Genomic DNA, 12,317 nt, shown 5'->3' on the forward strand with positions numbered 1-12,317 from the left:
TACACAGAACTCCCAACAGAAAGGACCCAAAGAGGACAACACAAAGACACACAATAATTAAAATGGCAAAGATCACAGACAAGGACAGAGTCCTAAAGGCAGCCAAAGAGAGAAAAAAGGTCACCTACAAAGGAAAACCCATCAGGCTATCATCAGACTTCTCAACAGAAACCTCACAGGCCAGAAGAAAAAGGCATGATATATTTAATGCAATGAAACAGAAGAGCCTTGAACCAAGGATACTGTATCCAGCATGATTATCATTTAAATATGCAGGAGGGATTAAACAATTCCCAGACAAGCAAAAGTTGAGGGAATTTGCCTCCCACAAACCACCTCTACAGGGCATCCTACAGGGACTGCTCTAGATGGGAGCACTCCTAAAAAGAGCACAGAACAAAACACCCAACATATGAAGAATGGAGAAGGAGGATAAAAAGGGAGAGAAATAATTACCAGGCTGTGTGTATAATAGCTGAATAAGTGAGTTAAGTTAGACAGTAAGGTATTAAAGAAGCTAACCTTGAACCTTTGGTAACCACAAATCTAAAGCCGGCAATGGCAATAAGTACATATCTTCCAATAATCACCCTAAATGTAAATGGACTGAATGCACCAATCAAAAGACACAGTAACAGAATGGATAAAAAAGCAAGACCCATCTATATGCTGCTTACAGGAGACTCACCTCAAACCCAAAGACATGCACAGATTAAAAGTCAAGGGATGGAAATAGATATTTCATGCAAACAATAGGGAGGTGTTGCAGTACTAGTATCAGACAAAATAGACTTCAAAACAAAGAAAGTAACAAGAGATAAAGAAGGACACTACATAATGACAAAGGGCTCAGTCCAACAAGAGGATATAACCATTATAAACATATGCACCCAATACAGGAGCACCAATATATGTGAAACAAATACTAACAGAATTAAAGGAGTAAATAGAATGCAATGCATTCATTTTGGAGACTTTAACACACCACTCGCTCCAAAGGACAGATCCACCAGACAGAAAATAAGTAAGGACACAGAGGCACTGAACAACACACTAGAACCAATGGACCGAATAGACACCGATAGAACTCTACATCCAAAAGCAAAAGGATACACATTCTTCTCAAGCGTACACGGAACATTCTCCAGAATAGACCACATACTAGGCAACAAAAAGAACCTCAGTAAATTCCAAAAGATTGAAATCTACCAAGCAACTTTTCAGACCACAAAGGTATAAAACTAGAAATAAATTGTACAAAGAAAGCAAAAAGGCTCACAAACACATAGAGGCTTAACAACATGCTCCTAAATAATCAATGCAGCAACAACCAAATTAAAATGGAGATCCAGCAAAATATGGAAACAAATGACGACAACAACACAAAGCCCCAACTTCTGTGGAACGCAGCAAAAGCAGTCTTAAGAGGGAAGTATACAGCAATCCAGGCATATATAAAGATGGAAGAACAATCCCAAATGAATAGTCTAATGTCACAATTATCGAAATTGGAAAAAGAAGAACAAATGAGGCCTAAGGTGAGCAGACGGAGGGACATAATAAAGATCAGAGAAGAAATAAATAAAATTGAGAAGAATAAAACAGTAGAAAAAATCAATGAAACCAAGAGCTGGTTCTTTGAGAAAATAAACAAAATAGATAAGCCTTTAGTCAGACTTATTAAGAGAAAAAGAGAGTCAATGCACATCAACAGAATCAGAAACAAGAAAGGAAAAATCAAGATGGACCCCACAGAAATACAAAGAATTATTAGAGAATACTATGAAAACCTATATGCTAACAAGCTGGAAAACCTAGCAGAAATGGACAACTTCCTAGAAAAATACAACCTTCCAAGACTAACCCAGAAAGAAACGGAAAATCTAAATGGACCAATTACCAGCAACGAAATTGAATCAGTAATCAAAAAACTACCTAAGAACAAAACCCCCAGGCCAGATGAATTTACCTCAGAGTTTTATCAGACATACAGAGAAGACCCAATACCCATTTTCCTTAAAGTTTTCGAAAAAAATAGAAGAGGAAGGAATACCCCAAACTCATTCTATGAAGCCAACATCACCCTAATACCAAAACCAGGCAAAGACCCCACCAAAAAAGAAAACTACAGACCAATATCCCTGATGAACGTAGATGCAAAAATACTCAACAAAATATTAGCAAACCAAATTCAAAAATACATCAAAAGGATCATACATCATGACCAAGTGGGATTCATCCCAGGGATGCAAGGATGGTACAACATTTGAAAATCCATCAACATCATCCACCACATCAACAAAAAGAAATACAAAAACCACATGATCATCTCCATAGATGCTGAAAAAGCATTCGACAAAATTCAACATCCATTCATAATAAAAACTCTCAACAAAATGGGCATAGAGGGCAAGTACCTCAACATAATAAAGGCCATCTATGATAAACCCACAGCTAACATCATACTGAACAGCGAGAGGCTGAAAGCTTTTCCTCTGAGATCGGGAACAAGACAGGGATGCCCACTCTCTCCACTGTTATTCAACATAATACTGGAGGTCCTAGCCACAGCAATCACACAAAACAAAGAAATACAAGGAATCCAGATTGGTAAAGAAGAAGTCAAAATGTCCCTATTTGAAGATGACATGATATTGTACAGAAAAAAGCCTAAAGACTCCACTGCAAAACTACTAGAACTAATATCAGAATTCAGCAAAGTTGCAGGATACAAAATTAACACAGAGAAATGTGGCTTTCCTATACACCAACAACGAACTTATAGAAAGAGAAATCAGGAAAACAATTCCATTCACAATAGCATCAAAAAGAATAAAATACCTAGGAGTAAACCAAACCATGGAAGTGAAAGACCTATACCCAGAAAACTACAAGACACTCTTAAGAGAAATTAAAGAGGTCACTAACAAATGGAAACTCATCCCATGCTCCTGGCTAGGAAGAATTAATATCATCAAAATGGCCATCCTGCCCAAAGCAATATACAGATTCGATGCAATCCCTGTCAAATTACCAACAGCATTCTTCAATGAACTGGAACAAATAGTTCAAAAATTCACATGGAACCACCAAAGATCCCGAATAGCCAATGCAATCCTGAGAAGGAAGAATAAAGTGGGGGGGATCTCACTCCCCAATTTCAAGCTCTACTACAAAGCCACAGTAATCAAGACAATTTGGTACTGGCACAAGAACAGAGCCACAAACCAGTGGAACAGAATAGAGACTCCAAACATTAACCCAAACATATATGGTCAATTAATATACGATAAAGGAGCCAAGGACATACAATGGGGAAATGACAGTCTCTTCAACAGATAGTGCTGGCAAAACTGGACAGCTACATGTAAAAGAATGAAACTGGATCATTGTCTAACCCCATACATGAAAGTTAATTCGAAATGGATCAAAGACCCGAATGTAAGTCATGAAACCATAAAACTCTTAGAAAAAACATAGGCAAAAATCTCATGGACATAAACTTGTATGACTTCTTCATGAACATATCTCCCTGGCAAGGGAAACAAAAGCAAAAATGAACAAGTGGGACTATATCAAGTTAAAAAGCCTCTGTACAGCAAATTACACCATCAATAGAACAAAAAGGTACCCTACAGTATGGGAGAATATATTCGTAAATGACAGATCCAATAAAGGCTTGACATCCAAAATATATAAAGAGCTCATGCACCTCAACAAACAAAAAGCAAATAATCCAATTAAAAAATGGGCAGAGGAGCTGAACAGACAGTTCTCCAAAGAAGAAATTCAGATGGCCAACAGACACATGAAAAGATGCTCCACATCGCTAATCATCAGAGAAATGCAAATTAAAACCACAATGAGATATCACCTCACACCAGTAAGGATCGCCATTATTGAAAAGACAATCAACAACAAATGTTGGCGAGGTTGTGGAGAAAGGGAAACCCTCCTACACTGCTGGTGGCAATGTAAATTAGTTCAAGCATTGTGAAAAGCAGTATGGGGATTCCTCAAAATGCTCAAAATAGAAATACCATTTGACCCAGGAATTCCACTTCTAGGAATTTACCTTAAGAATGCAGCACTCCAGTTTGAAAAAGATAGATGCACCCCTATGTTTACTGCTGCACTATTTACATTAGCCAAGATATGGAAGCAACCTAAATGTCCATCAGTAGATGAACGGATAAAGAAGATGTGACACATATACGCAATGGAATATTACTCAGCCATAAGAAAAAGACAGATCCTACCATTTGCAACAACATGGATGGAGCTAGAGGGTATTATGCTCAGTGAAATAAGCCAGGCGGAGAAAGACAAGTATCAAGTGATTTCATTCATATGTGGAGTATAAGAACAAAGAAACACTGAAGGAACAAAACAGCAGCGGAATCACAGAACCCAAGAATGGACTAACAATCACCAAAGGGAAAGCGACTGGGGAGGATGGGTGGGAAGGAAGGGATAAGGGTGCTGAAAAAGAAAGGGGGACTTACAATTAGCATGTATAATGTGTGGGGGGTGCATAGGGAGGGCTGTGCAACACAGAGAAGACAAGTAGTGATTCTACAGCATCTTACTACGCTGATGGACAGTGACTGTCACGGGGTTTGTGGGGGGAACTTGGTAAAGGGGGGAGTCTAGTAAACATAATGTTCTTCATGTAGTTTCAGATTAATGATAACAAAATGAATAAAATAAAAAAATAAAAATTGTTTCCCAGTTTTCTGTGTTGTGTTATTCATATACCAGACACAGGCCCCAAAATGAGACCAAAGAGAAAATCTGGGCTGCCAGGCTCAGTAAGAACATAGGATGTTGCTATGCTGAAACCTGGTGGTCCCTGACCTATGCTTTCTGGGAAGCAAAGAAAGAACCTGCCTGCTAGCTAGAAAGGGAAGTCATGCGGTCGGACCCTTCTTCAGAATCTGTCACCTGCCTGGCTGGCCATGGCGGAGAAAGCAAGCCTGGCTCCAGGCCTCCCAGAAAAGATGGGAAGGCCCGGGGCGAGAGCAGGCCGTGCCCCAGCAACCCTGGCCTCCGGGTCCGCGGGGGCACAGCATTGGCAGCCGCACCCCAGGTGCTGAGCGCCTGCAGAGCCAGCACCCAGGCGGGCTGAGCTGACAGACGTGGGCACTGCGGCCCTGAACGGCCTGCATGGTGGTCTCACTGGCCCAGACACCTGCAGAGCCCTTAGCGGGAAGTCCCGGTGGCTAGGGATTCTACTGGGGTTGGCGTTGACACCACACCCTGTGACATTTGGCCAGGGTCTCCTCTGGGTGGGGCTGGTGTGCTCATGGCAGTGGGGGCTCTGTGATGCATTCCCCCTGGGTGACATCACGGTTGCCTGGGCTGCTCTGTGATGCGTACCCTGGCTGACCTATCAGAGGTTGCCCTAGCTGGGCAGCCCAGTGCGTGCTTGGCCTGAGAAGGAGTTAGAAGCTCTCCCTAGCTTCATACCCTATTCTCATGCCTGCCTCAAATAAAAGACCTATGGCCACGATGCCACCCTCTCAGGCCGTCATCTTCTGGTCCCCACCGGCCCCACACAAGGCCATGGGCACTGCCGCTGGCCTGGGGCCAGACTCTGACACAGAGGACCAACCTATGGACACAACACCACCCTCGCGGGCCGTCATCTTCTGGTCCCCACTGGCCCCACACAAGGCTATGGGCATCACAACCGCCGGCCTGGGGCCAGACTCTGACGCGGAGGACGAACCTATGGACACAACGCCACCCTCACAGGTCATCGTCTTCTGGTCCCCACTGGCCCCACGCAAGGCCGTGGGCACCACAGCCGCTGGCTTGGGGCCGGACTCTGACGCAGAGGATGAACCTATGGACACAACACCACCCTCACAGGTCATCGTCTTCCGGTCCCCACCGGCCCCACGCAAGGCCATGGGTACCACAGCTGCTGGCCTGGGGCTGGACTCTGATGCAGAGAATGAACCTATGGACACAACACCACCCTCACAGGTCATCGTCTTCCGGTCCCCACCGGCCCCACGCAAGGCCATGGGTACCACAGCTGCTGGCCTGGGGCTGGACTCTGATGCAGAGAATGAACCTATGGACACAATGCCACCCTCGCAGGCCATTGTCTTCCGGTCTCCCCCAGCCGCACTTAAGGCCGTGGTCAGCACAACTGTTGGCCTCCTGCCCACCTCCAATGCCACCCTCACGGGCCGTCATCTTCCGGTCTCCCCTGGCCCCACCCAATGCTGCGCATGGCACAACCTCCAGACTCAGCCCTACCCCTGATGATGGTGACACGGTGGACACACCGCCACCCTCGAGGCTGTCTACAGGTCTCCCCCAGCCCCAGACAAGGCCTATGTCCATTTATAGGGGCTTCATATCCCCCTATCCATTAAACAAAATCTTTCTCAGATTGTGCATGTGTATTATATATTCCCACTAAACCCTGTTCTTGCTAATATGCCTCTGCTCTGTTTACTCTTTCACTCAGCTACAGAGGAAGAACTCACATACAGGAGTGATAATGTTATGAGCCACACCTAACGATGCAACATGTCCCATGCCCCAGTGACTGGGATGTGGAAGTAGCCGCGTTTTATGACTGTGTGTGCTCAACGTGAGGTCTTCATGCTGAGCATTTAAGGGATGACAAACCAGGGGGAGGCAGGTCCAGAGGAGGGAGACCAGGTTGGCTTACAAGGCCCCTTCCCTCTTCTCTGCCACTGCTCTGAGCTCACTGTAGGCTAGGAAATCCCAGCTGTGACACAGGAAACCACTTTGTTCATTTTGGTTTTTAAACATGTTTAATTCTGTGTGTGTGTGTGTGTGTGTGTGTCTTACATAACTTAGACTTTGGCAAATCATCCTCACACATTCCCACTTTCCCATGAGAGAACGGATTGGGCATCCAGGGCCTCGAGGCTAGAGGAATGACAGAAGGAAGCGCTCCTGCCTGCTCTATGATTTCTGAAAATTTAAGCTTGCTTAGAATTTATCACATAGCTTAGAAATATCAGAAAGGGTCCTCTTTAATAACCTAAACTGCTAAAATGTCAAACCATGTTGAGTTACAACTGTGCCCACTTCTCACTGACCCTAGAGTCTGCAGGGTCACCACCAGACTTAATACAGGTGGAATTCCTAACTTGTGGAAACTAGTTTCTAGTTGGAGGGGAGGAAAGAGACAACGAACATCTGTAAGTTTTCCAGTAGGTTAGCTGGCAACAAACAAACACTATGAAGAATAAAGCAGTATATGGAGGACTGAGATTACAGGCAGAGAAAAGCAGGGCTTTCAATATAAACAGTGGACAGGGTAAGCCTCACCAGGGAGGTGGAACTTGAACAGTCTAGAAGGAGGTGACTGAACCAGGTATCTGAGGGAAAAGCATTCCATAGAATGGGATAAATTACTGAAAAAGCCCAGAGGAAGGATACTTGTGGTCTTCAGGGGGCAGTTAGTCAACGAATGTGGCTAGAATACAGTCAGCAAGTGGTAAGGAGGGAAAAGAGGACCGAGGAGAGAGAGATGGGTTGAAGTCCCTGCACCACCATTTATTGGTTTTGTAATCACACGCAGTTGACTCAAGCATGCAAGTGTCTCGGTGAACCCAGTGCTGTCTCTATGGCCTAGTTACCTTGCAAGTTTTTTTGAAACATAATATAGGGAAGTGACGCATAAGCCATGTTGTTAACTGTTCGGTACACATAAGGATGGGTAGAAAAAAAGATGATAGATTATAGATAGATAGCCATGTTGTTAACTATTCTGTACATAAGGATAGATAGACAAAAAAATGATAGATAGATAGATAGATAGATAGATAGATAGATAGATAGATAGATAGATAGATAGATATAGATAGATAGATAGATGATAGACACAGGAGACATTAAATAGGATAGATGATATAGATTAGATAGGTTAGATTAGATAGATGGTAGATAGATAGATGCCAGGTGATTTATTGATAGATGATAGATTATGTAGACAGAAAGATGATAGATATAGATTAGATAGGATAGATGATAGATTAGATAGATGATGATAGATACATAGACAGATACAGATTAGATAGATAGGATAGATACATACATGATAGATTAGAGACATCAGTAGATGATAGAAGATTAGATAGACAGGTGATAGATGACAGATTAGATAGATGAGATTAGATATAGATAGATAGATGATGACTGATAGATAGATAGATAGACAGATATAGAGTTATGGACTGTATTTTTGGGCCCTCGCCTCACCATCTCCTGCTCCTCCTAACCCACCCCCACCACACACATATAAATTCATATTTGAATTGAGTCAGGGTTGAAGCCCTAACCCCCACTGTCATGGTATTGGGAGGTGGGGCCTTTGGGAGGTAACTAGGTTCAGAAGAAATCATGAGGGTGTGGGTGGAGCTGTCATTACACAATTCAGTGCTATTAAGAGGAAGAGAGGACAGAGCTTTCTCCCTCGACCCTGTGAGGACACAGCAGGAATGTGGCCATCTGCAAGCCAGAAGAAGGGACCTCACCAGGAAATGAATCAGCCTTGCCCTTGGACTTCTGCCTCCAGAACACCGAGAAATCAGTGTCTATGGATTAAGCCCCCACTCTATGACAGTTTGGTTATCAGCTTGAGTAGACTAACATAGATATGTAGGTAAACAGATACGCACTTAGATGATGGACGGAGAGAGCCTACACATAGATATTTGTGCTTACGTGTTTGCATAGGTATCTGCATCCATCCATCTCTGCACTTTGAAGTCCACTTCCTATGAGAGGAACACCAGGAGCACAACTTACGCACGTTTTTTTCTTAAAGTGTGGGCTGCAGTTTCCAATACCTGGGGTCTCCGTTAAGTCTCAGCCTTGTTTGGGAAACAGGGCCCACAGGGACACACTGTCGCTGACACCCGAGGAAGGGAGGCCACGAGCAGGGCACCCAGAGGGACCTGTGCAGTGGGGAAGAGCCTCCCCGGGCACCCTCCTGCAGGACCTCTCCCCCAGCCACCTCCTACTGCTCCATGTCTTTGAACAAACCTCACCCAGCCCCCTTCACAAAGCACATCGGGTGCTCACGGAAGCTGAGGGATGAACAGAGCTTCAGCTGGGTGTGTGTCTTTGTGGGGGGGGTGGTTCAGAGCTGGTGTGTGTGTGCGTGTGTGTGTGTGTGTGTGTGTGTGTGTGTGTGTGTGTGTGTGTGTACCACTGCCCCTGTCAGTCCAAAAGTAACAAAGGAATGTGCGATAATGAACAACTTGCAAACAGTGACCAGAAAGAGTAAGCTTTTCCACACCCTCTGGGGATATCCTTGCCAAGTGTTTCTATGCAATTTTAGAAAGATTTTGCTGGAAATGTTGCTGGGACCACTCTGAACCATCAGGTTAGTTAAGGTAATAAGCCAGAACAGGAGTGCAGCAAAGAGCACCCACAGTGTGTCTCCTATGCATCAAGCCAAGGGGTACAGGCTTTACTTTTACTACCTCACTTCATCTCACCATGATTGACATGGGATAACCTTACGCACCACCTTCATACATGAGTAAAAAGTTACTTCAGAATCACTTCCCTTAACAGAAAATAAATAAATGCGAGGACATAAACATTCCTAGAATTCCTGCCACCACCACCCAACCCTTTATGCCCAGCACCCTTTTCATACGAACAGAAACATAGCTCTAAATGCTACTATTCCATTTCAGATAGACCTCACTCACATCTAAATGCCTAAATGCACTGAAACTCCACCTCCACCTTGACAGCAGAGGGGAGCAGTTTCCCCACAAGCTAGCTGGCCTGCCACCTCAGCAAGCCCACAGGACACTAGGCCACACCAGCCCCGTGTGTCCCCAAAAGGTGGCTCACTTAACCTGTGACTACACATGCTCTCTGGAGATGGGCAGCCAAGCAGGGCCACCAAGGTGACATCGGCGCACAGGCACAAAGACCTACTACTGGGCATGCACCTGCCTCAGCCCCAGCAGGCCAGCTGGGGTGCTCCCTGTCTAGGGCCTCGGGTCTGCCCTGCAGCTCACGTAGCCACCCTGGCAGGGCCAGCCCCAGGGCAGAGCACCCAGAGGGCCCTAGCCCGCACTGGTTAGAGAATCCAGGCAGCCATCTACACCCAGCGGACTCGTGCCACCTACCCAGGTGTTCCAACCCATGGCCACTCCTCTCAAGACCCAAAGACACAGCTAACTCACAGAAACAAACACAAGGAATCAAGAATGAGAAGGAGACAGAAGAATGACTGTGCACCTAGTCACAGTACGTTGACAAAAATGGACAAAATAAATAAATAGATACATTAGATAGATGGATAGATTAGATTAGATTTATAGATTGATAGAGATGATAGATAAGATAGATACAAAGATAGAATGATAGATTAGATAGATGATATAGATACATATGGAGAGATTAGCCAGATTAGACAGACAGACAGATTAGATAGATGATAGATTAGGTGGACAGATTAGATAGATACCTACAGATACATATAGATAAATGATAGGTAGGTAGATTGATAAGATGATAGACTAGATGATAGATACATTAGATAGATTAGATAGATGATAGATATACATATAGATTAGATAGACACATTGATATAGATACATAGAGATGATAGATAATAGATGGATAGGTGATAGATTAGTTTGGATAGATAGACACATAGATGATAGTTGGGAGATAAATAGAGGGTGATAGATAGATAGATAGATAAATACACAGATAGACAGATATATAGATAGATAGGAAAGCATAATACTAAACAAAGCTATTGCTCATAACCAGGAGAGCAATGATGAAAGCACAGAGAAGAACTACAAACAAAAAGAAAAAGGAATCAAGTTTAAGAAGTGCAATAAGGATATAGCTATCAATTATCACAGTAAAGGGAAAGACTTTAAATGTTCCAATCAATGGATGAATGGATGAAAACTCAAGACCACCTACGTGCTCCCTTACAGGAGGCTCACTTGAGATCCAAGCACACAAACTACAAGTGGGAAAAGGTACCCTACACAAGTGAAATTGAAAAAGAAAAAAAAATTAAAGATGGCTTGGTGGGATTAAAGACAGCAGCGTGAGAGGGGAGGCAGAAACCTCCAAAAACCACATACATACGTACAATATGGAAATATAACAACTACACCAGATCCTGGAAGAGAAGCAGGAAAGAAGGCTGCCGTGACAGGCCATCACCTCAAGGTGAAGGGTGACGTACCAAAGCCGTGATCCAGAGGGACCTGGCAGGCCCTTCTCGCACCCGAGCTCACCGGAGGGAGGAAGAGAAATGGAACCGGGGAGGTGGGTGGAGGCCTAGGACTGCTGAACACCCAGCCCTGGAGATCTGTTCTGGGAGCACGAACCTACCTTACATGATGCTCTGGAGGATCGTGGGGTTGGAAAGCAAAGACAGGTGGAGTATTTGGAGAGACTTGAGATTCCTGCCACTTGCGGAACACAGGGATCCACATCCAGCCGCTGTGGGATGAAAGAAAGGCGGGCAGTATGAGAGACTTCCTAACAGCGAGAGAGCTGCTAAAGGGGCAAGGGTTGCACAGAGCTTGCTGCTCAGGAGAAAGCACAGGTGCACAAAATTGTCCGGGTCCCTCTGCCCAGCAGGTGGAGGAACTTGTAGGAGCTCCAGGCGTTCCATCACCCTGGCTGTCTTCGCAGCTCCGAGGCCCCCACCGTGATGTGACGGTACACAACACAGCCTGCTGCACCTTCCTCCCCACCAGCACCGGCTCGCAAACTGGCTGCCCCCTCCATTGCGCCAGGCCAGTGACAGGACGGCCCCACCTATGGCAGCTACAGGTGCAAAGCACAGAGCCTTCTCCCTGCATGCTCTGCAAACTGGCCCTGGCAGTAGAGACAGGCACTGCGGCCGGAATGCAGGAAAGACCTCTTTCCTCCTGCAGGCACCAGTGCTGCTCCCGTGACCCCTGCCTGCCATCACCCCAAGGGCTGAGCAGCTCCAGAGAGAAAAGCTTCTGGGCGCTAGAGGGTGCCACTTACAAATATGAAATGTCAAAGTCAAAGGAACCTGGCAACTGGACTTAATCAATCTTCGTGAAAGGGATCTCAACATAAATATCAGAAACACGCTCATGGAGCTACAGCAAAAAATTGCCCCTGTCTCCTGAGAATAATTCTCTTTCTCTCTCTCTATCAGGAGCACTTTTGAGGCCTTGTTCTGAGAGGGATGCTGGGACAGCCCAGCAGCAACAGGCAGAGCTCTCAGATCCACCCCGGACGGTGCCAGGGCAGTCCCACATGAGGTCTGACCGAACTGCAACGGGGGGACG

General features: G+C 45.1%; 1 long non-coding RNA gene across 1 annotated transcript in view; it reads right to left on the reverse strand.

Annotated features, from left to right (window-relative positions):
- Nucleotides 1–12,317, reverse strand: part of LOC118912241 (uncharacterized) — a 61,812-nt gene that overhangs the window by 17,785 nt on the left and 31,710 nt on the right. Inside the window, exon 3 of the long non-coding RNA XR_008998275.1 lies at nucleotides 11,380–11,490. This is a non-coding gene — a long non-coding RNA (uncharacterized LOC118912241). The remainder of the gene's footprint in view (nucleotides 1–11,379; nucleotides 11,491–12,317) is intronic.

The sequence above is a fragment of the Manis pentadactyla genome, chromosome 6 (genome assembly GCF_030020395.1).
Source record: "Manis pentadactyla isolate mManPen7 chromosome 6, mManPen7.hap1, whole genome shotgun sequence".
NCBI classification, from domain to species: Eukaryota; Metazoa; Chordata; class Mammalia; order Pholidota; family Manidae; genus Manis; species Manis pentadactyla.